Source organism: Ceratotherium simum, chromosome 4, assembly GCF_057802395.1.
Source record: "Ceratotherium simum simum isolate JZ-2026a chromosome 4, ASM5780239v1, whole genome shotgun sequence".
In the NCBI taxonomy this organism is placed as follows: Eukaryota; Metazoa; Chordata; class Mammalia; order Perissodactyla; family Rhinocerotidae; genus Ceratotherium; species Ceratotherium simum.
The window spans coordinates 38,827,925-38,851,054 of record NC_141903.1 but is presented as its reverse complement, the minus strand read 5'-3'; the positions used below and the strand labels follow the sequence as shown (position 1 = coordinate 38,851,054).

The 23,130-nt window shown below is 43.4% G+C and overlaps 1 long non-coding RNA gene across 2 annotated transcripts in view; it reads left to right on the top strand.

Annotated features, from left to right (window-relative positions):
• The first annotated feature begins 1,104 nt into the window (after positions 1-1,104).
• The window catches only part of LOC147917264 (uncharacterized), a 219,392-nt gene continuing 197,366 nt past the window's right edge, over positions 1,105-23,130 (top strand). For both annotated transcript variants that reach the window (XR_015551959.1, XR_015551960.1), the window contains exon 1: positions 1,105-1,260. This is a non-coding gene — a long non-coding RNA (uncharacterized LOC147917264). The remainder of the gene's footprint in view (positions 1,261-23,130) is intronic.

The following is a 23,130-nucleotide window of genomic DNA, read 5'->3' as shown; positions in this document are numbered from 1 at the left end:
TTTCCAGTATTGTATTCTTCATTTCTGATTGGTTCTTTTTTATATCTTCCATTTCTTTGTTGACATTCTCACTGAGTCCATCTATTCTTCTCCCCAGATCAGTGAGCATCCTTAACACTCTTAGTTTGAACTCTCTGTCGGGTAGGTTGCTCATTTCTGTTTCACTAAGTTCCTTTTCTGGGGTTTTGTCCTGTTCCCTTACTTGGAATGTATTCTTTTGCCTCTTCATTTTGCCTCTTTCCCTGTGCTTGTGTCTACGTATTAGGTAGGTCAGCTACGTCTCCTGCTCTTGGATAGGTGACCTTATGTAAGTGATGGCTTAGGAGGCTTCCAGTGTGCTTCCCTCAGTTCTCAATGTTCCAGGGGTGACCCCTATGTGGGCTACGTGTATCCTTCTGCTGTGGCCTGTTTGCTCTCCCTGTAGGCGCCCAGGGAGGCTGAGTTATGCTCCTGGCCAGCTGTTGTAACGCTCAGCTGCTTGTAGTTGTTGTGGGCCCTTCAGTCTCTTTATCAGCTGTGGGGAGCCCCAGCACAGTTGGCTGCAAGTTCTAATACCACATTTGTGTTGCAGTATTTCTTTTAAGTGAGTAGGCCCCCACCGTGGCAGGTTGTTAGGCTCAGGGCCTTACAATTGCTGTAAGCCTCTAGCCTATTAGGTCTCTTGTCAGCTCTCTGAGGATTGCAGCTGGGTGGGGCTGGCCTCAGGCACAGGAGCACCCAATTGTTTCAGGTTTTGGAAGGTGGAGCAAACCTCCTATGTGGGTCTTTGAGAAGTACAAGTCTTCTGTGGCTGAGAAGCCCTGCCGCCCACAGGTCCACACACACAGTCAACACAGTCCTGCCCCGTGTGAGCACCCCGACCTCCCCAAGTGGACCCAGTCTCTCCAAGGCGGGAGCCCCACACACTCTGCCACCGCCCCACACTCTCCACCCGCTCCTTGTGCACACCCTGCCCCGCTCAAGTCAGCTCAGTTGCCAGGCTGCAGAGAATCCAGTCACCAATCTATGCAGGCCCACACGTTGCCTGAAGGCTTGTTGTTGGGTGGGGCTAGTCTCTAGGGTGGGCTGCCTGCCCTGGCTGAGCTGGATTAAATCGGTGCTCTAGCGGGTGGGGCAGACCCTGGGCTAGCAGGCCTCAGGGAGAACTCCAATGGCGTCTGTGTCAGCACGCTCACACCAGGCCACAACAATGGCCGCCGCCAATGTCCCAGTCCCTGGAGAGGTCTCACCCCTCACCGAGATGCACTCAGGGCCTATTAGGTGAGTCTCTTGTCACCGAAGCACTGTGCACCTTCTGGTGATTTTAGGATGCTTTCTGGAACGGGTGAGTTTGTGCGCGGGCCCTTTAAGAGCCAGTTTTAGTTTCTTTGTGAACCGGGTTTTCTGGGGGTGCTACCCAATGCTTTAGGAGCAGGCAAAGTCAGATATTATGCTGCTGGTCTCAATTGTGCTGGGTCCACAAAATGCCCACAGCGGGGGCGCTCCCCGGCTCAGGGCCCCGCGCCTCCAGGGAGGGTGCGTACCTGTGAGCTGCTCCCGGCGGCCGTGAAGCTGGCGGCTTGTGAAGGTGGCGTTTTTCCTCTCCAGAAGGGAGTCTCTGCCTCTTCTACCCCAGTTAGGATTGTCCGTTGTTGCAGGAGTTCCTCTTATCCAGTTTTCAGTTCTGTCTCAGGGGTAATTTTTCCACGAGTAGTTGTAAATTGGCTGTGTCCACGGGAGGAAGTGAGTTCAGAGTCTGCCTACGCCGCCATCTTGACTCCCACCCCTAGGCTGTCTTAATATGCATTAAATATCAAGCTCCATGACCTCAGATGGCTGCGGTTCCTTTGGTCAAGTCCTTTTCACTTAATTTAGTCAGGGATTCATTCTACAGACATTTCCTGTGCAACAGCTCTTGCTGGACACTGTGTTAGGCCCAGGGGCCACTGCAGGAAACCCCAGGAGGCCCTTCCCCTCCGGGAGCTGGCAGGGTTTGGAGGCTGCATCGACCCTTCCTGGGGTGGGGGTGAGGGAGGAAAGACAGGATTAAGAGGGCATTTCCAGAAGGAGGAGAAGGGAATTTGGCTCCTGGGAAGTAAGAGGGGGAAGAGGCCAGAAAACATCAAAGACTTCCCTTTTCCAAAACATTCTTGAATTCTCTATGCTCAGAGAACCTGTTGCTTCTGATGAATAGCTGTCAGGCTTCAGCTGGAAAATTTATGCAGGTTACCAAAGCCAGTTCAAAGCTGGTGACTGTGCCCAGATTAATTGGATGCTCAGGGCTGAATTACCATGAATTCTTTACCTTGATTGTATAATGGCTTCTTTTCTTCATTAAAATTTGGCATAGTGACATCCTAGGCAACAAAACATTTCAAAGGGCATTTTGGAGAGGATTGTATTTTTTCCTACAGCAGACATCTCTTTCCTAATCTCAAGGTTATGTTACCGCACAAAATTGGGGTTCTCTGCCCAATGCACGCAAACGACCCAATTAATTACAGCATCAGCCTTTGGGAAAAGAGATCAGCTTTATTCTGTGAGATAGATCTGCAGGGAGAAAAGGGGGCATATGCCCTCAGATTCTGTCTCTCTTATTCAGAAATTTAAGAGGTTAGGGAGAACAGGCTGGCACTCGGAAATGCTGGTGGGACAGGTTTTGATTGGTGGGCTTCAAACATTTATGGTAATGTTTTAAACATTTATGACAGGGTTCTAAACTTTTATGATGGGGTTCTAAACATTTTTGATGAGGTGGGGAAAGAATTTTAACACCGCATCTTCCTGAATGAGGGATCCCTCCCTTCTGATAAGAGTCTGACTTGCAAGTTCTGGTCAAGTCCTGGTCCTTGGGTTCCGTGGGGAGGAGGATCTTTGGTTCTGAGGTCATTTCAGGTCAAGATTTCTTCTTTTTTGCATGCCCTGGCTATGTGACTTTGCAGATTTTCTGAAAAGCAATTCTTAATCACTCTGTTGATAAGAGATGGGATCAGTTGAACTGGTCCAGGAGGGCCTGCATGTGGTTAGTTTTTCAGTCTATTGTAAAAAGGAATAAAAAATCTAGGGAGTGGTAGAATTATTCTTATTTTGACTGTAGTGGTAGTTTCATGGGTGTATCAGTCAGCTTAGGCTGCTATAACACATTGCTATGGACTGGGGGGCTTAAACAACAGAAATTTATTTTCTCACAGTTCTGGAGGTTGGAAGTCTGAGATCAGGGTGCCAGCATGGTCAGGTTCTCCATAGAGGGAGGGAGAGAGGGAGGGAAAGTGAGGTTGGGGGGGGGTGGAGAGAGAGAAAGAGAAAGAGAGAGAGTATGCCCAAGTGAGCTCTGCTGTCTCTTCCTGTTCTTATGATAACGCTAATCCTGTCATATCAGGGCCCCACCCTATGACCTCATTTAACCTTAAATATCTCCTTGTAGGCCCTGTCTCCAAACACAATCACATTGGTGATTAGGGTTTGAACATATGGATTTTGGGTGGACACAATTCAGTCCATAGCAATGGGTGTATAAATCTGTCAAAACTCATCAATTTGTATGCTTTAACTGAGTGCAGTTTATTGTAGATAAACTATACCTCCATAAAGTTGTTTTTAAAAAAATAGAATAGGCCAGAAACAAACAGAACTTGGCTCCGTAGATTTAACACAGACTTTTGAAAAAAAGTCAGGTTAGTCCTTATTCTAGAATTGAGTGACTGAGTCACTTGCTGCCCAGGGAAACAGCTGGAGGAGGAACCACCCCCTTCCCCAAATTCCCTACCCCACTAGGCTTACATCTGCCACTCTGTGACTAGGCCACAGAGGATAGGATGGATGCTGCCTCTGAGCCCAAGCTGGTAACCCCCTGTATCCCACTCGGCTTTGGGAGCTCTCAGGACCCAAATAAATGACTGACCAGCCCCTGCTTTTGAGAACAGCTCCATTTTACCACCTACCCTTGAGCATAAGTTCTTGCCAAAGGGCCCTGGGAGAGCTGTGCGGTGGAGGAAGGGTCTCAGGCGCCCACCTGCTCAACCAGTGCCCCCACAGGGTATCCCCCACTACACCAGGACCCCCACCAAGGCTGATCCCTTCCCAAGGGGCTTCATGCTCCAGCATTTCCTACCCCGTTCTGGACCCCCTCCTGAATCCCCTCCTGGCCTGTGCTCTATGTCTTAGGCTCTGCAGACTCAGTGCTCAGATAACATACTGGCGGATGGTAATGGCTTGCGTGAACCAAGGTTACCTCTGAAGTTAACAGACACCTTCTTGAGACAGTGTCTGAACATCAAAGAATCTTGATGCTTTTGATCTAACCCCCTCTGAACTCTAGCCTGTCATTCCAGGGGGCTTTTTCTAGAACCCCAAATGGATCACATCATTCCACTGACTATGTAACAGCTAGATCTTAAGTTAGCATGAGGGAAGCCATCTTAGGGAAAGGAAGCAATATTGTAACTATGATCCTGAGTCACCAGTCTCTGAAAATGCACTCTAGCCTGCACGTAGTCTAAATGATTAAGCACCTCTCGCTTTTGCAAAATACATGATCTGCTAACTCTGACTCTTGCTTACGTATATCTCCCAGCTGTAATAAGACGATAATCTTGTTCTCTGAGTTCCTGAGGAACATGATGACCTCCAGAAAGAAAAATTCTGTGTTGGTACCTGTCACGAATGACAGAAGAACGAGATAATGTGGCTCCTTGAAGTTTGTCACACCGGGTGATCAACATCCCTAAACCCCCTCCTTCCCTACTCGTTTCCCCTATATAAATGTCTCAAGATTCTGTATGATTTTAAGATGGCTCTTTAGGACACTAGTCTGCCATCTTCCAATTGTGCTAGCTAATCGTATAAACTTTCCTTTCTCAACCACCAACTCATTTGCAATTGATTGGCACCGGATTGCGGTGAACAAAACGAGCCCCTTTTTGCTCGATTATGATTATAGTCCTTCGTTACTCCTTCCTTTATTCATTCAGGAGTTATACATCAAGTTTCTGCTGTTCTCAGCATTGGGCATACAGGAATGAATAAGATATAGTTCCTAGCCTCTAGAAAATCACTGTCTAGCAAGAGGCGGATAGACTTGTAGGTAGATAAATGTAATAAAGAGCTGTAGGTGCTTTGATAGAATTTAGCAGAGCCCAAAGGAGGGAGATGTCAATTATTCCTGGGAAACAAGAAGTGTCAAGGAAAGCTTCAAAGAAAAAGTGACACCCAGGCAAAGTCTTGTAATGAGAGAGTCAAGACATTCCTAGAAGAGCCCAAAGACATGAAGGAAAGGCATGAAGCAGTGTAGACATTATCCCCATTTTACTTATAAGAAAGCTGAGGCTCAGGTTAAAAGCTTGCCCATAACCATATTGCTCATATTGCTAGTAAGAGCTTCTACTGTATGCCAGGTATTATTCTAGGGGCTGGGAATACAGCAGGAAATGAATTCAAATGCGAGTACAGGGCTCTTTCCACTACTCAACATTGCAACTCGTGTTTTCAAGTTAAAAATGCTATTGAGCATACCTACTATGCACAAGACATTTTGGGGAATACAGAAATGAGTTATACAATGCTGCCCTCAAAATATATATGCTATATAGGAAAGAGATTATATACAGGCACAAATAATCATGTGGTCCATTCAACTTTGTAATTTTATCTTGAAAAAAAAGATCATTGTTTTATTTTCTTTGTTTTATTTTCCTGATGACAAACTGCAGACATTACAACAAAACCAAAGTTTTATTGACCTGGTACTTAGCGCTTGACCAGCTTTGATTTATATGTTCTTATGAACAAAAGAAAATGAGCTCTGACCCAAAGGCAATTGGGAACTGTTCTATTTGGATTCACACTTAGGCCACGTAACATGAGTTGTCATTCTGAGAAACATCAATCTTTGCAGTTAAGCTGTTGGGTCCTTATGCTATTTCCTGGAGGAGGACCCCTGAATCTATAAGTGAGAATCAATGTTCAATCTACTTTTATGCCAAGAAGCTTTTCACATGGATGCCTAAACATTTATCTATGGCTGTCAGAGGGAAAAGCAGTGATCAGATCCAGATAAATAATGTCAACATCGCCCACATGACACTTGTGCATTAAATGAAGGTGAATCATGTCATCTTAATTCAAGTCCTTACATCCCCTAGGCCCTCCTGGCTGGGCCAGTGGTATCCAGGATCAGTGATGTCCTGGACCATAAGACCAGAAACTTGAGCCTCAGTTCTCTTGGATAAGAGAAAGGGCAGGAGCCCGGGAATGATTCTTGCTTACTGAAGCCCACCCAGATGTCCCATCCCTGTCCCACTCTCCAAGTAATCAACAAGACCTCTGGAAGCCCTACCTTGCCCTGCAAGGGAAAATTTTAGGTCCCAAATTCCAGAAATATCTGCATATAAAATTTTAGGGATCAAGAGCAGGTTCTATTAGATTTTTGCAGGGCCAAGGTGTCCAGGAACATCCTACCCATAATGCATCACTCTCCCTATGAGTCCTCAAAAGAAATAATGTGCAGGACAAAAGCAGACTCACTTTAGTGTTAGCTGGGCCTTTGACCTAAACTCCAATATAGAGGAGTTCAGTAAGCTAGATGGGGCCACAAGTAGCACTCCTTTCTCTCATGTTAGTTGAGCCCACTCTCCAAACCTGGGCCCACGGCAGACATCACTCATCAATTGCAATACTCGACTCTTGATCCCAGACACAGCCTCAGACTCCTTTTCAGTACAAAACTTCAAGAAACCACTCCTGATTGATGGGGCCAGCCCAATGGCTTAGTGGTTAAGTTCAGTGCACTCCACTTCGGCAGCCCAGGTTCGCAGGCCCAGATCCTGGGCGTGGACTTACACTACTTGTCAGCCATGCTGTGGCGGCAACCCACATATGAAATAGAGGAAGACTGGCGCTGATGTTAGCTCAGAGTAAATCTTCCTCACATAACAACAACAACAACAAAGAAACCACTCTTAATTCATAAAATTAGTGCAAAGATTAAGCCTGTTTGCCATTTTTGGCCCAGAGGATGAGTGAACCTTGCTCTGCACTGTCCTTGTCTTATCACTTTCCACTGGATTCTCCTGCTGTTCTAAGCTGGGCTGCATACCCTAGATTTCACACTATTAAGAAAAGTGTCGCATACTTGCAATTGGGTGGCTAAAGCTCTGCCATGTATCTCCTCTCCTTCCTTCCTCCCTTAACTCCTCCCAACCAGGTGACAAGAGGGCACTGTGTTCTCGTGGTCTCCTTCCATTGTGTTTCCCTTCACTCTGATTTAAGTCACATCCCTTTGCCTGGTTGTCATTTGTTTGTCACCAGCTCATATTCTCTAATGGTTTTCATAAAAAGCAAATCTTGACAGTTTAAACAAAGAATAATTTAAACCTTCTTTTTCATTGTTAATAACACAGAAAGTCTTATGTGTTACATGTGCTGATACTTCTGACTCTGATGTCTCTTCCTTTATATCTGAAAATACTGTCACTCACTGTCTCAGGGATGTTTTATGTCTCGCTATCTCATGAAGTCTCTGAGGTTCTTGTTAAATAATATTCCTCTCAGTGAAGTCTCAAACCTCCCTGCCTCCTTCAGGGCACTTCCTTTCTCTGCTTGACCATATTTCCCCTTGGCTTCCCAGGTTGGGCCTAAATCTCCCTCTACTGCCCTCGAAGGAAGTCAGGGGAAGATGCCAGTGAATGGGCATAAGTGGCCTCAATTACTATTAAGCCCAAAGGCTCTTAGGAATTGACTAATAATTTCTGCCTCCTTTAGAGAATGGAATTCAAATCAATGTTTCCATCTAACTCCATTGATTTCACTCTGAGGCGGGTATTAATCTAATTGGTCAGATTTCAGGGACTCCTTTTCCAGTAAGTGACAAGCCTTAAGGGCATAAACAAACCCTAGTGGACAGGCACAGTCTTTGACTCCATCTCTCCTATAGCTGGTGGATGTCTTTCTTGTGTAATAATAAGATTCAAGACTTGGGTGCTGGGGGAGTAGAAGGTGGGGAACAGGCAGACTGTTCTGTGGCCTCTTTTGTCTAAAATTACTTAGGCTTAACCTAAGGTCTGAACATCACAAGTGTTCAGGAAAAGGTATCCTCAATGTCTCTTATCAGGACTCCTAAATTGACTCTTCACAGGTCTCTAATTCTCCAACTTTGCCTTTTGATCCGTCCTGCACACTGAAGCCAAAGTGATTTTATGAAATGTGAATCCAATCATATCTCTACTCCTGGAAAGGGGAAGCACATTCAGAGCTCTGGGACAAGAGTCAGAGAAGTGGTCTTGCTTAGGGAAGAGTGACCCCTGCATGCCCACAAGCCATGACTTATTAGAGAATTCAGGTTGATAAAGAGCCACATATACCTCAGCCTCTCTGGGGGAGGGGGTGGGGGTATGATGGTGAGCAGAAAAATGAAAAGGAACTAGAAAACAATTTAAAGAAAATAAAAAATTGAAGGGTTTTGCAAAATAGGTCAACCCTTGTAGGATGCCATATTCTGAATTGTTCAGTAAGGGCATGTGTGGTCTCCTCCTGCAGGCAGAGAATTCTCAGTCTGCTTTTGGACAGGATGATGGGACTGTGGGCTCCAGCAGGGCAGGCTGCTCTGTTCCCACTTCTGAGTGAGGCCAAAAGCACAGCTTGGAGGGTATAGGTTGCCGATCTCCCCCTCCAAGATTCTGGGCCTGATTCAGCAGCAACTCAGATGTACCGCAATGGGAAGGAGCCTCTGTTCCTTAGCAGTTCAGTTGGAAGCAGTCACAGCCAGCTGTCAGGACTAAGGCAGGAGAAGCCCAAAGCCAGGGAGCCGAGGGCAGGTGCGGGGGAGTGGGAGTGAATGTCAGACTTCGGAGTGTGAAATGAGGCTGAGCTGGGGCAGGGAGGATGGAGGGGTCTGGAGTCTGAGACTGGGGCAGCTCCTCAGGAGACGTCTAATCTGAGCAGAGTGTGAAAATTGGAATTTGGAGTCAGATTCAAGGGAAGCAGAGCTTGTTAGGAAGTTGGGGCCAGCTTTCAGGACAGATCCTTGGCCAGCTGGAAAAGAAATCAGTTCTAAGGGACAGAAGGCCAGAGAGGCCAAGCCCGTCTTCAGTCTCCCCCTTCTTCTGAGGATTTCTACCTCCTCTGGTCTTAAAGGCACAAACATCCAAAACTACTCTCTGCTGTAGGTTGAGGTGCTGGCCCTCATTATGCTATCAAAGACGTCAACATTGTGTGGGGGTGTAGGAGGGGTCCACATCTTAGCAGAGGAAATAACCTGTGTTCCTTACGTTGTTCGCAGGCTGAGCAGAGTAAACTGGGCACCCTAGCCCCTCTTGGGGTCAAAAGTGTATGCATTAGCAAGTGCCTTTTATTTCATAAACATTTAAAATCTTCTGTGATGAATTTTGAAATAGTTGTTCATCCTGAGGCATCGTAAAACTAAATTTGAAAACCGCAAATATGACCGGTATACAGGTAGCTTTGCGGATGAAAAGGAAGTGCTGCGTGCAGCCTCTTCCCTTCCCCCTGTCCCCTACAAGTATTTACTGAGCGCCTACCTCTCTTTCCCTGGACGACCTTCCCCCAGGGAGCACACACTCTGAGATAAGCTTCTCAAGACTCGGGCGTTCTCTCTCCAGTCTCCCAGCTCTTGGAAGACCTACAGGGCTGGCTGACCTTTCCCCACTCATTTTTATAGGTTAAGAACAAAAGGAAAAGCCGTAAAATGGGCTTTTTTAGGGTCAAAAAGGGAAGATAACCATCGGCATGACTCAGGAATGCGAGATAAGCAGAGTGTTTATGTTATGATTTTTTTCTCTCCCTGATGTCTCTTTGCTTAGAGGAGAACTTTCCTACAGTTCCCTTGTTTTAAATGATGTGTGATTCAACGGGAAAAAGAGGTGGGCAGTCTAGCTTCCCACTGTGTGATCTGACTCACCCTCAATTTTAATGGCCTTGATTTGCAGTGTCCTATACCTGACCTTGAATATCAGCGGAGAGGATGCTTTATCAATCAGTGTTGGCAGCCTAAGCTCAGAACCATCAGAGGATCCTGTGGGAAATCCCCCATCTCTGATGCTGGGACTGGCAAAGGTGTTTCTTAAGGAATAACTCTCTCTTCATTTTGTGCAAGCATTTCCCCTCCCTGAAATATTTATTCCTAGCCCTGTGTCATCGTGGCCTGCATGGAGCACCATGAGGGGAGGCCCAGGAGGCCCCCCGCCCTGCTTTCCTCCTCCATCTGCTCTCAGGGTCCTCTTTTATCCGGGCAGCCGCCTGCAAGCTCACTCCCGTTGTTTTCTTGCTGGGAGGCAGCTGGTATGCTGGGAAGAGCACAGTTTTTGGCAAGAGAATCACTCAGAATTGAATCCTACTGCTGACATGAGCTAGAAGTGTGGCTTTAGAGGCAAGACCCTTATCAGCGAACCTGTTGCTTTGTTAGAAAGATGAAATTAGGTGACAAAAAGAACGCCCCTATTGTAAAACTGAATTTGAAAACCATAAAAGTGCAGTAAGGGGAGCTCTGAGGATAAAAAGAACTGGACTGTGTCCTGTGCAGCCTCTTTCCTTCCTTCTGTTCTCCACACACACTTCCTTAGCACCTCTGTGTGGGAAGCTGAGCCAAACGCGAAGGTGTCACAGTCAACAAGAAGAACACATCCTTTACCCTGTAGAGCTGACGCCTGGTGACAAGCATCTCAAAAACCACTCTGCCCTCAAAAGTGGGTGGCTATTGTCTATTTAATGATTCTATGCCCCCAAGACATATTGTGTTCTTTGTAGTTTTGTGTAAATTCGTTCTTTTCGATACTTTTCACTTACCCTAGTTTGGTCTTCTGCAGCCAAGGAGAGAACAAGAACCGTTGTTCTTTTCTCTGTAATTAGCACAATGCGCCCAGTAAGAGTTCAATAAAATGTTCATTATTTAACTAACTACTGTTAGCAAAACTTAACTCCAGGCGGGATTTTTCAGAACAGCACACAGTGGCAGGAGTGGTATATTGAAGGTCACCTCTTGCACTTTGAGCTCTGGGTAGAGACAGAAAAGAGAAAAGGAACAAAGATCCTTGCCTCTCTACAGTCAGCTGGGTGAGGCAGGGTGGAATCCAGCAGAAGGATCCAAACAAACTCACCCCAGCAGGTCCCCAGCAGCGGTGACCAGACAGAGGGGAACAGAAACGTGAAGAGAAAGCAGCTTTGCCAGGTCTCACTAACACTGTGTTTACTTCCCCATTTCACTGCTATGAGAAACAACCAGATGAGGGGTTTTTAGGAAAAAGAGGAAATGAGCTCACAAAATATATTTGTCTACTTGGCGTGGAATAATGTAGATGATTTTAACAGCAGGTAGAAATAAGCTCCTTCAGTAAATTAATTCCATTGTGGTGACAAAGCATCCTGAAGTCAGGAAGCCTGCCACTGGCAAACCCTCAGCTCCTTGGCAGCAGTGCTGAAACCCAACTTTACGTAATTAAAGCAGGGAACTTCCTTTCTAGGAGAAGGAGCCAGGAAAACCAAATAAAATAGCAACTCTCAAAATGAATGTTCTTTTCCTTACTAGTTCAAGACAACACTGATCAAATGAGCAGAATTAAGTTAATTATGTTTCTAAAGTATGAAGGCTAGTGTCTCTGACAGTGGGGGTGAGGCCTCAGGCCCTTTCCTGTTGGAAGAAAGCTCTTATATCCCTCAGGTCTCGTGCCCCCAACCAACCCCCACCTCACCGTAAAACAAATGCAGCCAACCCCGTGTCAGACTCATTGCTCTGTTCTGACTATCAGAAATGTGGTCTTAAGGAAAATCTGAAAACCCAAATAGGAAAAACCTCAGAGGGCTTCTAGCTTAAATTTGTTTTTGTTGTTTATAACTCTCACCCATGTAGACGCGCACATCACACAATTTATTTCAGTTTTGTCACAAATGTTAGACAATGGTTGGGTAAATGAAACCTAGACAAACCAGGTGACCGGTGTTCTCACCATGGCCCAGGGCTGGGGGAGAGGCCGTGCTTTAGAGCTCTGCTTAAAGCCTTCAAAGGCCAGTCCTCAGGGGAAGCAGGCCTCCACTCTCCCGCCCTCGCCTACCTCTGTGGCCTCATTCTGCTCTTTGAATGGATCTTGCTCAGCTATTTCCTAGCCCCACGCTTTGTACCAACTCCTCTCTCTGCTAGAATGTCTTTTCCCTTCTCCTTCTCCTCCATGGTGCAACTGTGAAACCCTCACACTTCCCTCAGACCTGGCTGCAGTATTTCTATTTTTGGAATCCTGCCTTGACAGTCCTCCCCTTCCTGACAGCTAACCTGGCCAACCTCCCTCCTCAGGGCCTCTCCTGTACCTGGTGTGGCTCTCTTTTTGCAGGCACCGCCTTAGTTTATGGGGTTTGTCTACTTGTCCATCACTACTCCTGAATGCAGAGCTCCTCAAGGGCAGGGGCTATGTTAACACATGTTTGAATCTCCCACACCTAGAAAGCACCTGGACTGATGTAATTCAGTAACTGATGGTAGAAGGCAGGAAGGGAAGAAGAGGGCAGGAGGGAGGGAGGGAGAGAAAGAGAGAGGTCCTGGACAGAATAAAACAGTTACCTGAGAAGACCTGGGGTGGAGAAGGAAGGAGGCCACCTTGGGTGTTGTAGAGGCCAGTGCTGCTAGGGAGAAGTCAGTGCAGCCAAGAAGTCAGAGTGATTTGTGAAGCTTCACAAAGGAAATGGAGATTCTGGCTCGCTCACAGGGATGACGGCTTGAATGAAGGAGGAAATCCTCGGCATGTAGAGGTAAATGGTTCCAGAGTCCTTTCTTAGGTCTACACTCTGGAGAAACTGAGACCCATGTGAACAGAAGCCATGCATAGAAAGGCCCAGCTTTCCCGGTGGCGCAAGCGGTTAAGTCTGCATGCTCCACTGTGGTGGCCCTGGGTTCGCCAGTTCGGATCCCAGGCGCGCACTGATGCACTGCTTGGCAAGCCATGCTGTGGCGGCATCCCATATAAAGTGGAGGAAGATGGGCATGGATGTTAGCCCAGGGCCAGTCTTCCTCAGCAAAAAAAGAGGAGGATTGGCAGATGTTAGCACAGGGCTGATCTCCTCACAGAGAGGAAAAAAAAAAAAGGCCCAGCTTTGTTTGTGTATTAGTCAGGATTCTCCAGGGAAACAGAACCAATAGGAGGCATGTATATATGGCAAGAGATTTATTATAAAGAATGGGCTCATGTGACTATGGAAGCTGACAAGTCCCAAGACCTGCAGGGTGAGTTGGCAAGCTGGAGACCTGGGAATGCCAATGGTGTAGTTCCAGTCCAAAGATCAGCAGGTTTGAGACCAAGGAGAATGTGATTTTCAGTTTGAATCTGAAGGCAGGAAAAAGCAGATGTCCTAGTTCAAAGGAAGTCAGGCAGGAGGAATATTCTCTTACTCAGGGGAGGGTCAGCCCTTTTGTTCTATTCAGGCCTTTGGCTGATTAAATGAGGCCCACTCACATTAGAGAGGGCCATCTGCTTTACTCAGTCTACTGATTTAAATGTTAATCTCATCCCAAAACACCCTCACAGAAACACCCAGATGATGTTTGACCCAATATCTGGGCACCCATGGCCCAGTCAAGTTGACACATAAAATTAACCATTACAGTCTGTAATAGCAAAAAAAATGGAAATAACCTAAATATCCTTCCAAAGGAGAATAGATTAATAAATTCTGGTATATTCATTCACTGGGATACTATTATTGCAGTGAACATGCATAAACCAGAGCTGACTATATCAACATGGGTGATTCTAGACAACATAAGGTCCAGTGCAAAAAGAAAGTTGCAGAAAAAAAAAACTACATTTGTGAACTTTTAAAAGACAAAACAAGACCGTATATGGATACATATCTATGTAGTAAGAATATAAAAACATGGATGAAAGAACCAACATCAATTTCAGATTTTCCTTTAAAACAGAAAGAAGAAAAGGAACTGGCCCCGTGGCCTTGTAGTTAAGTTCAATGTGCTCTGCTTTTGTGGCCCAGGTTGGGTTCCCGGGTGCGGACCTACACCACTTGGCAGTGGCTGTGCTGTGGTGGCAACCCACATACAAAATAGAGGAATATTGGCACAAATGTTAGCTCAGGGCAAATCTTCCTCAAGCAAAAAGAGGAGGATTGGCAGTGGATGTTAGCTCAGGGCCAATCTTCCTCAGCAAAAAATAAAAATAAAAAAATAAAAGCTGGATGGTGAGTACTTTTCTGTATTCAAAATAATTTCATAATAAGATGTTTTTGAGAGAGAATGAATAGAAGAAAAGGCTTCTGCTAACTTGAAGACTCCCACACACACCCAGATTACAGGTTTGTGTCAGCAAGGTGATTTCTCTTAAGAATACACACCTGATGCCAGGTTTGGGTGACTATCCTCTCACTACTTAGATACCTTAAAAATTACCTATATCTGGGACGGCCCGTGGCTTAGTGGTTAAGTGCACGCGCTCTGCTGCTAGCAGCCCGGGTTCGGATCCCGGGCGCGCACTGACACACCGCTTCTCCGGCCATGCTGAGGCCGCATCCCACATACAGCAACTAGAAGGATGTGCAGCTGTGACATACAACTATCTACTGGGGCTTTAGGGGGAAAAAATAAATAAATTAAAAAAAAAAAAAAAAACTCAAAAAAATTACCCATATCTTCCATTAGGCGGTAAGAGGATTTGGGGGACCTCAGGGATTGTTCCGTCTCAGTGGGGCCTACTGGTCAAGCTGGGAGAGTCACTATTTAGGAGACCCCCTCTGCAGTGTAGCTGGACTAGAGGACTAACAGGAACTAGGGAATAAATAGGACCCTCTGGTGTCTTGAAGGAGAGGGGGCAGTCACCCCTGAGGTGTAGCCAGATAGGCCGGGTTCCAGTCAGGTTTCTCCATGTACCAGCTTCACAATTTGGAGCAAGTTCATAACTCAGTGCTGCCATTTCCTCATGGGTAAAGTGGAGACAGTGACATCTCTCCTATAAAATTGTGAAAATAAAATGAGGTGATATAGCCCAGCACAGCTGCCTGGCCCAAGTAAGGCACCAAACATTTCTTCCTTCTCTTGTTTGGCATCCTTCCCATCTAGGAAGGGGAGATTCCATCAGAGTATCCCAGTGCTCAAATATATGGCCATGGAGCTTTTGCTTTACAAACGATCATTGACACATTCCAAGGCTTTAATGGAAATGGACGATTTTGTGCAGTCCTTATTCCAAATGGAGAGACAGACACTGAACTTGAATCAGGAGAACTGGGCTGTCACAAATTTCATCTGTGACCCTGGGCAAGTTGCCTCACATTTCCAGGTCTCAATTTCTCCATGGCTAGAAGGAAGCATGCCTGAAGTTTCTTATGGCAATAAGATAATGTGATTTTAAGCATAGAGCAATGTAAAATAGCAAGAAGCCATGACAACTATAAGAAAAAGTTTTTATCATTATTCAATATACAGAGTCATTGAATAGATTTATGCCCTAAAACTTATTTACATTGTCATCATGAAATATGAATATGGAAACCATACTTAGCTTGGTTCTTGTTGATGAATATTATCAAAAACAAGGCACAAAATGTTATTTTTGATGTGTACTCAGAGACCTATATAGGCCTTTTCCCTAACTGTGGGTGATGAAGTAGCAGAGGTGACAGTGTATTAGTTTCCCAGGATCCCTTAGCTAATAGCAAGAACACTCTGTCTAGTACATTTAGTAAGCAGTTTGAACTCTAATTTTAATTCTGAAATGTAAAAGTTGTTGAGGGGAGAAAATACTGGAAAACAGGTTCTCACAGTTTATTCAGGTCTCCATGATTGAGCTTTAGGTTGTTGAAAATTGTAATTCACTTCCCCACTTTGGAATAATAATTGTCCATATGAACAGCATTAAGGCAACGGCGTTTGCTCATTTTGAAACATTGCTTATTAAGGCAGGAATGCCAGCTGGTATGTCTTAGGACAATTTTCAACCTCTCAGGTTGAAATAAAAAGCCTCTATGGCTAAAACAGCATTAACCAGAAAATTTCAACTACAAGGATGTGCAGCTATGACATACAACTGTCTACTGGGGCTTTGCGGAAAAAAAGGAGGAGGATTGGCAATAGATGTTAGCTCAGAGCCGGTCTTCCCCAGGAAAAAGAGGAGGATTAGCATGGATGTTAGCTCAGGGCTGATCTTCCTCACAAAAAAATAAATACAAAAAACAGCATTAACCAGAAAATGCAGTTCAGAAAATACTATTTTCACTGATATTTCTGGTGACTCAACATTTTGTTATATTTCACATTAAAATGAAAGATCAGTCATTCACTGCCTCCTGGAAAGCTTCCTGGCATAATAGTGTGAGCTGGGAACAAAGCAGCTTGGCTTTGCTTGTGCTCTGCCGTCAACTAGTCTGGTGGTTGAGGGAAACTGCTAAACTTCTCTGAGGCTCCGAATGCTGACCTGGAAAGTTAAGGTGTCAAATCAGAGACTGTCTGAAACCCTGTAGTTCTGGGTGCCGTCCATGTGCTGAATCATCTACCAGGTACTACAGGTGAGCCAGAGACATCAGCTAGGAGTTACCTTGAAGAAGCTCAGCTGTGTTCATCTCAATCCCCTCCCCAGAACTGTCAACTGTTTTCCAATCCCTACTGAACAAAGTTCTGAGCATAACGTTGAAAGCTTTCTATCTCTGAGGATAAAGGAAAAGAAGAAGGAAAGGGATTATCTCTGCCCCCAGGATCTGTAGGTGAGAAATAAAGTCACTTCCACCATTGCACTTTCTAACATAGCAATTGCTGCTGAGCCAGCAGCTCAACAGAGTGAGGTGAGGTTTTCAACAGACATGACTTCAGGTCCCCCTTCTAGAGACCTCCAGAGTCAATGTCAGCGAGGGCTGAATGGACTCTGGGATTCTGGGTGCTAGAGGCTGTGGCAGAGACTCGGTAGCTGTTTACCAAGGCCATTTCCCTCTCCATCTAGGAACACAGCTGGAGCAAGTGTCCCTACCTCCCATGCAGGTAGATGTGACTTTGTCACTGAGTCTGTCCTATGGAATATGGGTGGAAGATACCTTTTCCAACCTGAGCCATGAAAACCTCCCACCCAATCCTCAAGTCTCTCTCCCCACCCATCTGTCAGCTGAATACCAATGCCCAGGGCAACTTGGGAAGAAGTCACGCATTGAAGATGGCAGAGAATCTGTAGCCTGGATTCCTGAATGAATGCCTCTGCCACAGAGTAGACTCCGCAAGAATACGAAATAAACTTTTGTGTTGATCTGCAGAAAATTTGGAGTTTGTTTGTTACAGCAGCTAGCTGCATATAAAAATGTTGGCATATGTACAGATTTGCATTATTGATTACTTCATGGCATACGGTCAAATGGCAGCTTTTAAGGTTTCACCTAATTAAGTCAATAAACCACCCACTGTGGTTCTGATACCAGTTTCTGAGGTCTTAATGAATGAATGAATGAATACTGAATAAATCATTGGATAAATAAACAATGGATAAATAAATAAATAAACAGCTCTGTCAGGAGAGGGTAAGTCCTAGTTATGTCTGGAACAGCTTAGAGCAACCACTGCCTCACTCCCTGAGAAGTCAGACATACATGTAATACGGGCGTAGGACTCACTGAGGCAGCTAACAAGAGGCCCAGAAAGAGACTGACTGACCCACAGCTCCTGCCCAGCTCCTGGGTAGGGAGGAGGGAAACAGAGGGAGACATGTGCTGTTCAGTCAGAAGCCAGGGCAACAGCACCTTCCTGAACTGGGAAGGAAAGAGGCTGTTTCCACTCCCTTCTCCATCCTGTGAGGTAAGGTGCATACAATTATAATTTTCAAACAATAAAAGCATGACTCATAATATAGAATGAATATGTTGTCAAAGATTATTAACTAAATATGAGGGAACCAGTGAGATCGTAAAGCTGGTTCAAAGAGCATTTTGAGGAGCAGGGGTTATGTAGTCTATCAGAAAAGGCATTCTGAAATAAATTTGCTGAGTTAGACACAAAACTGGAATCTCCTAAGAGTGATAAAACATAACCTTCAGGGTTCTCTTTTTCACCTGAGAGAAATCTACATGTTCCATGTAACTTCCCTGGGTCTAATTTCTTAATAGCAGAGCCAAATACAGGCATATTCCCCTAGATGATTAATTAATCCTCAGATAAGCCTGTGACAATTCTCCAGTGTAACACTGAAGAGGCATGCTGCCTTCCTCTTTGCCTATTTCCACGTTTTAAAAGACTTTTCATAACGATCTCTCTATTTGATCATAAATAATATCCAAAGATTATTCTTGAGCACCAAAAAGGCTGGTCTCATTATTATTTACAAAGGGGAAGCAGGAGGTATTAATTAACCGTCTAATCCTCCTTGAGCATACAGTGTTGAGCAAATAAGAAGGTCAAAGAATTAACTTCCGCCAGGAAATTTCATTAAGGAATCTCCAGCTGGGCTTTTTAGAAGACTTGTTTATTTGCTCCTCTATCCTGAGGGTAGAAACTAGGTGCAAGAAACTGCACCAGATTTCACATGCAGTACCAGTAAATTGTAGTGAATTCTTCTCTCTTTGAGATCCCCCAAATTTTATTAAGACCATTGGCATGAGGGGAAGCGACCTCCATACTTCCTGTGAGGCTGGGACCCTGTAAGCTGTAGAACACTTCTCAGGCCAGGCTTCCTGGGAGGCCTTTGTAAACATTGACACCACATGTTAAATACACCTTTTTAAGGGTGAGCTTGTCATACTTGATTAAATGAGGTTGATATTCAACATGACACTCCAGATATGGCCTTGGTTGCACGATTGGTTTGTCAAATTATATCTTAGTAGAAAGGAGACCAAATTCTCATTGAACCTATGCAAATAACTATATTGCTGTGCAAAGTAAAGAAACGCAGTAAAAGTATTAGTTTCTGAGTTCTGAGGTGTCAGTGAGAACCAGATACCATTAAACTTGTCATATTTCAGTTTGCCAAAGCATAGTCTGCTAAATTAGAGATAGATGAAAAAGAAAGAAAAAAGATTTCCTCATATACCTATCGAAAGAATATTTAAAAAGTAATAACAATATTCCAAAGTAAGTAACTACGATTATATTTCTCTCATCAGTTAATTCAGTCCTATGTAATTAAGTTTATTCCAGTGGATCTTGAGTCAGCAGTTGCTGTTATAAAATCGTCTGCTTCTGAACTACAAAGAATTCTGGAAATTCTGACCCGTCCCCTGATACGGCCTGACAGTTGTCTAAATAATGTTAGCGTTACACTTTGGAGCTTGTATGTGTAAGTCTAATCCTTGATCTGTCGGTAGTTATTGGTACCTGGTACAGTCCCTTCCTCAAGACCCTGAGTCTCCTCTTCTTTGTTGAAGATACAGATTCTAGCCTGCGGGCCTTCAAGAAAACATCAGAGGAAAGTGGAAACCACCTATAGATGAGGCTGTGTGTCTGTAGTTCGTTTTGTACAGTAAATAATGGTATCAAAATAGAGGAGTTAAATTCTCTGTTGGGATATAATGCATAACATTTTTCCTGAGAATTCAATTAACGTTCCTCTCGGCCAAGAGCACATTGTGAACAATGAGAGCATTGGCAAGTCTCTAGGACCCTTCCCAATCCCTCCTGTAATGTGGACACTTCCTGCAACATTCACATTAATAACATTTTCCACATACAAAACTATTCTTTGATTTGACAAATCAATTTTTGACGTTCAGCTTTTACAACCGTGTTGAGCTTATTAAGAAATATGCAAAACAAACCTAATTATTTCTAGCATCTCTTTTTTTATAAGATTAAAGAATAAATCTTTGTGAGTTCCCCTAGGAACTTTGGGACATGGTAAAGATGTTTACGTGTAAAAGAAATCCTCATTTTTTTTTAATTATGATCTGATTAGGGGATGGCAAAATCAAGTGTTATGAGAGGAAATTTGGGCACTTGATTAAGATAGAAACAATAGCTTGGTTACCTATTAATCAAAGTGGCAATATAGTATTTTAAATAAACATAGAAGGAGGTGACACAGTTTCATGGAACCTTAGCTCCTTAGGAATCAAAGGCATGATAAAGTCGGCACAAAGCACAGAAAATTATTCTGGTGAGAGCTGAAATTTTTGGAATCCAGGCAGATCACACAGAATGTAAAGAATAACCTTTTTCTCTCTCTTGTAAAAGCAGACTAAGTGCTCTAAGATCAATTTATCATTTTAAGAGAGAAATCAAATTCTAGTTTTACATCAACATCAGATTTGGCAGTACGGCTTCTTAAGCTCACACCCCTTTCATTAAACTTGCCTTATGAATAAGCCCATCAGCACTGAGCAAACTTCACTCCTTTGATTATTTCAGACTCATTATTTGCAGGTATTATAAGCCAAGGTGAATAAAATTTAATTTCTACAGCTTCCTATATCCAAGTTTTGTCTTTCATTCTTCTTTTCCACATTCAGGAACAACCAGACACTTTAAGTCAAAACTACCCCTTTTTCCCTCGAGAGACACATCCCATTATCTTGCAAGTAATTGAATTTCTTTGCTATCATTCCTGGTATATGGTCTTAAACATTTATATTGATTACAACTTTTAACTAAAGTAACTAAATTCTATTTTAAAGAGAGAACCGAGAGGTAGGGAAGCACAAGTGTATCTATTTATATATTAAGACTATACTCAGTAACCAAGGTTTCTGTATTCTATTTTACTTAGAAATTATCCAGGTATCCAAAAATTATTCGTTAATTAACTTAATTTATTATTAGTCTACAGTTTTAAAGTTAACTAAGAGTGTTGGAAATTATGTTCAAATTGACACACTACAATCAAAATTGCTGTTGATATAAAAGGTTTGTCAGAATTATAATTCAATTTAGTTAAAATTTTTACATTTTTCACAATCCTAAATATTATATAGAAGTAATATTAGCTTATTTGATCAGTAAATTAGTATAAAAAGTTTAGGAAGTTCAGATTAACTAGTTTCTTCATGAAATACCAAAACCTTACTTTAAAAAAAGTCTTGTATTAAACCCCAAACTGTAAAACAAGAGAAAATATATATAACTATTGTTAAGCCAAAATTATTAAATCAATCTGACATGCCTTAGGATTCACCTTGATTATTTGAATTTTTATTCTTTATAAAACGGCCTTTTAACCTGCGTGTTCTGTAAGAAGGATTTTCGTAAGCCAGCCCATTTAAAATATTAGAAGTTCAGTTTCTTCATTTTGAGGGAATTCTGGGAATGTATGTAACTTATGTAAGTGCTTAAAGTCTCTACGAACCAATTAATGAATTTCATTTAGGAGGCTTGTAATCTAATTTATTAATTAGATTTTCCTTTTCCCCTTAGGAAAAGGAAAATATTTCACACTCACACAGTGAGGAGTAAAGGCTCTTCTTAATTACAGACACACAAACCTGCAGACAGTTTGCAGCTTCCATTCTACAAACTCAGTCACAGATCAAGAACAGACATAGAAATACAAAAATTTACTGGTTTAGACCTCAAAGGGCTGTTCTTAGTTCCAGGAAGAGCAAAATATTTTCTTAGTTGATTTTAGCTCACAAATGGCCAGACAGACAGACAAACAGAAAAAGACTGACTAACTGGATTCTCCATTGTTTCTCACCCAACAGGGAATAGATCCCATCATCCCAGTAGAAATCACTAAATGATCATAAAACCAGAGTCCTCGTCATTGGAGTCACCAACAGCAAATAATGTACTGGTCATGCACAAATCAAAACCAGAACTACAGCTGGTCAAGAACCAAAAATAAAAAGGAAAACATAGAATTAGATCAAAGAGAGAGAGAGAGAGAGTCAGGGAAATGAAGTTTTATTACCATTTGCGATCCATCCCAGAAGTCAAATAGCATGCTAGGCTGAACAGCCCATGAGGTGCACTTCCCGTGCAGCACAGTTGAATTGGCGCTGGCAGGTTAGTCCACTTGGCAATCTCAGTGAAGCCTCCAAAACTGACAATTATAATTATTACAATTTTCAAAAAGTTAAAAACATACAAATATAGGATAAACATATGTCAAAGATTTACTGACTCGTCAATAAGGGAACCAGTAAGATGGTAAAGCTAGTTAAAATTGCATTTTGAGGAGTAGGGGTTACATAGTTTACCAAAAACAGGCATTCTAAAATAATGGTGGTTATTATAACGTGGTGGGCTAAAAAATGATTCCCCAAAGATGTCAGTACTTTAATCCCCAGAACTTGTGAATATGTTACCTTACATAGCAACAAGGATTTTGAAGATGTGATATAGGTTAAAGATCTTGAGATGGGGAGATAATCCTGCTTTATCTGGGTGGGCTCAATTTCATCACAAGTCTTTAAAAGTGGAAAGGGAAGGCAGAGGTGTAGATCGGAATGATATGATGTGAGAAGGAGCTGTTGTTGCTGACTTTGAAGATGGAGGAAGGGGGCCATGAGCCAAGAAACATGGCAGCCTCTCCAGACTGGGATGGCCCTCAATTTACAGTTAGTAAGAACATGGGGACCTCAGTCCTACACCTGCAAGGGACTGAATTCTTCCAGCAACTCGAATGAGCAGGAAAAGGATTCTCCCCTAGAGCCTCCAGAAAGGAACGCAGCCTGCCTGCAACTTGATTTTTGGTCCAAGGAGACCTGTATAGAACTTCTGACCTCCAGAACTGTAAAATAACAAATTTGTGTTGTCTTCAGCCACTAAATTTGTAATAATTTGCTACGGCAACAATATAAAACTAACACACCAAGATAGAGATAAAATTTGTTAATATCCTATAGGACAATAAAACTGGAAGCTTTGGGGTTACATTTTCTACCAGATAGATACCTACATCGTGCATTTAACTTCACAAGAGTCTGATTTCATAGCTAATAGTAAATAGCAAAGTCAAACACAGGCATATGACTAGGTAATTAAATAATCTTTGAGTGAATCTGTTAAACAATGCCCCAGCTGACATGGAAAGAACATGCTACTCACCTTTTTGCCTTCTTTCCAAGTTTAATTAAGTTTTTCTTAACAGGTGAGACAAGGAAGTATTTCATTTTATAGACTATAAGCTACATGAGGGCATCACCTTATTTGTTTCAATTAATATTGTCTTACCAGAGTCTAGCACAATGGCTGACACAGCAGGTGCTAAATAAATGTTTGCTGAATGGATGAGTAAACCTCTG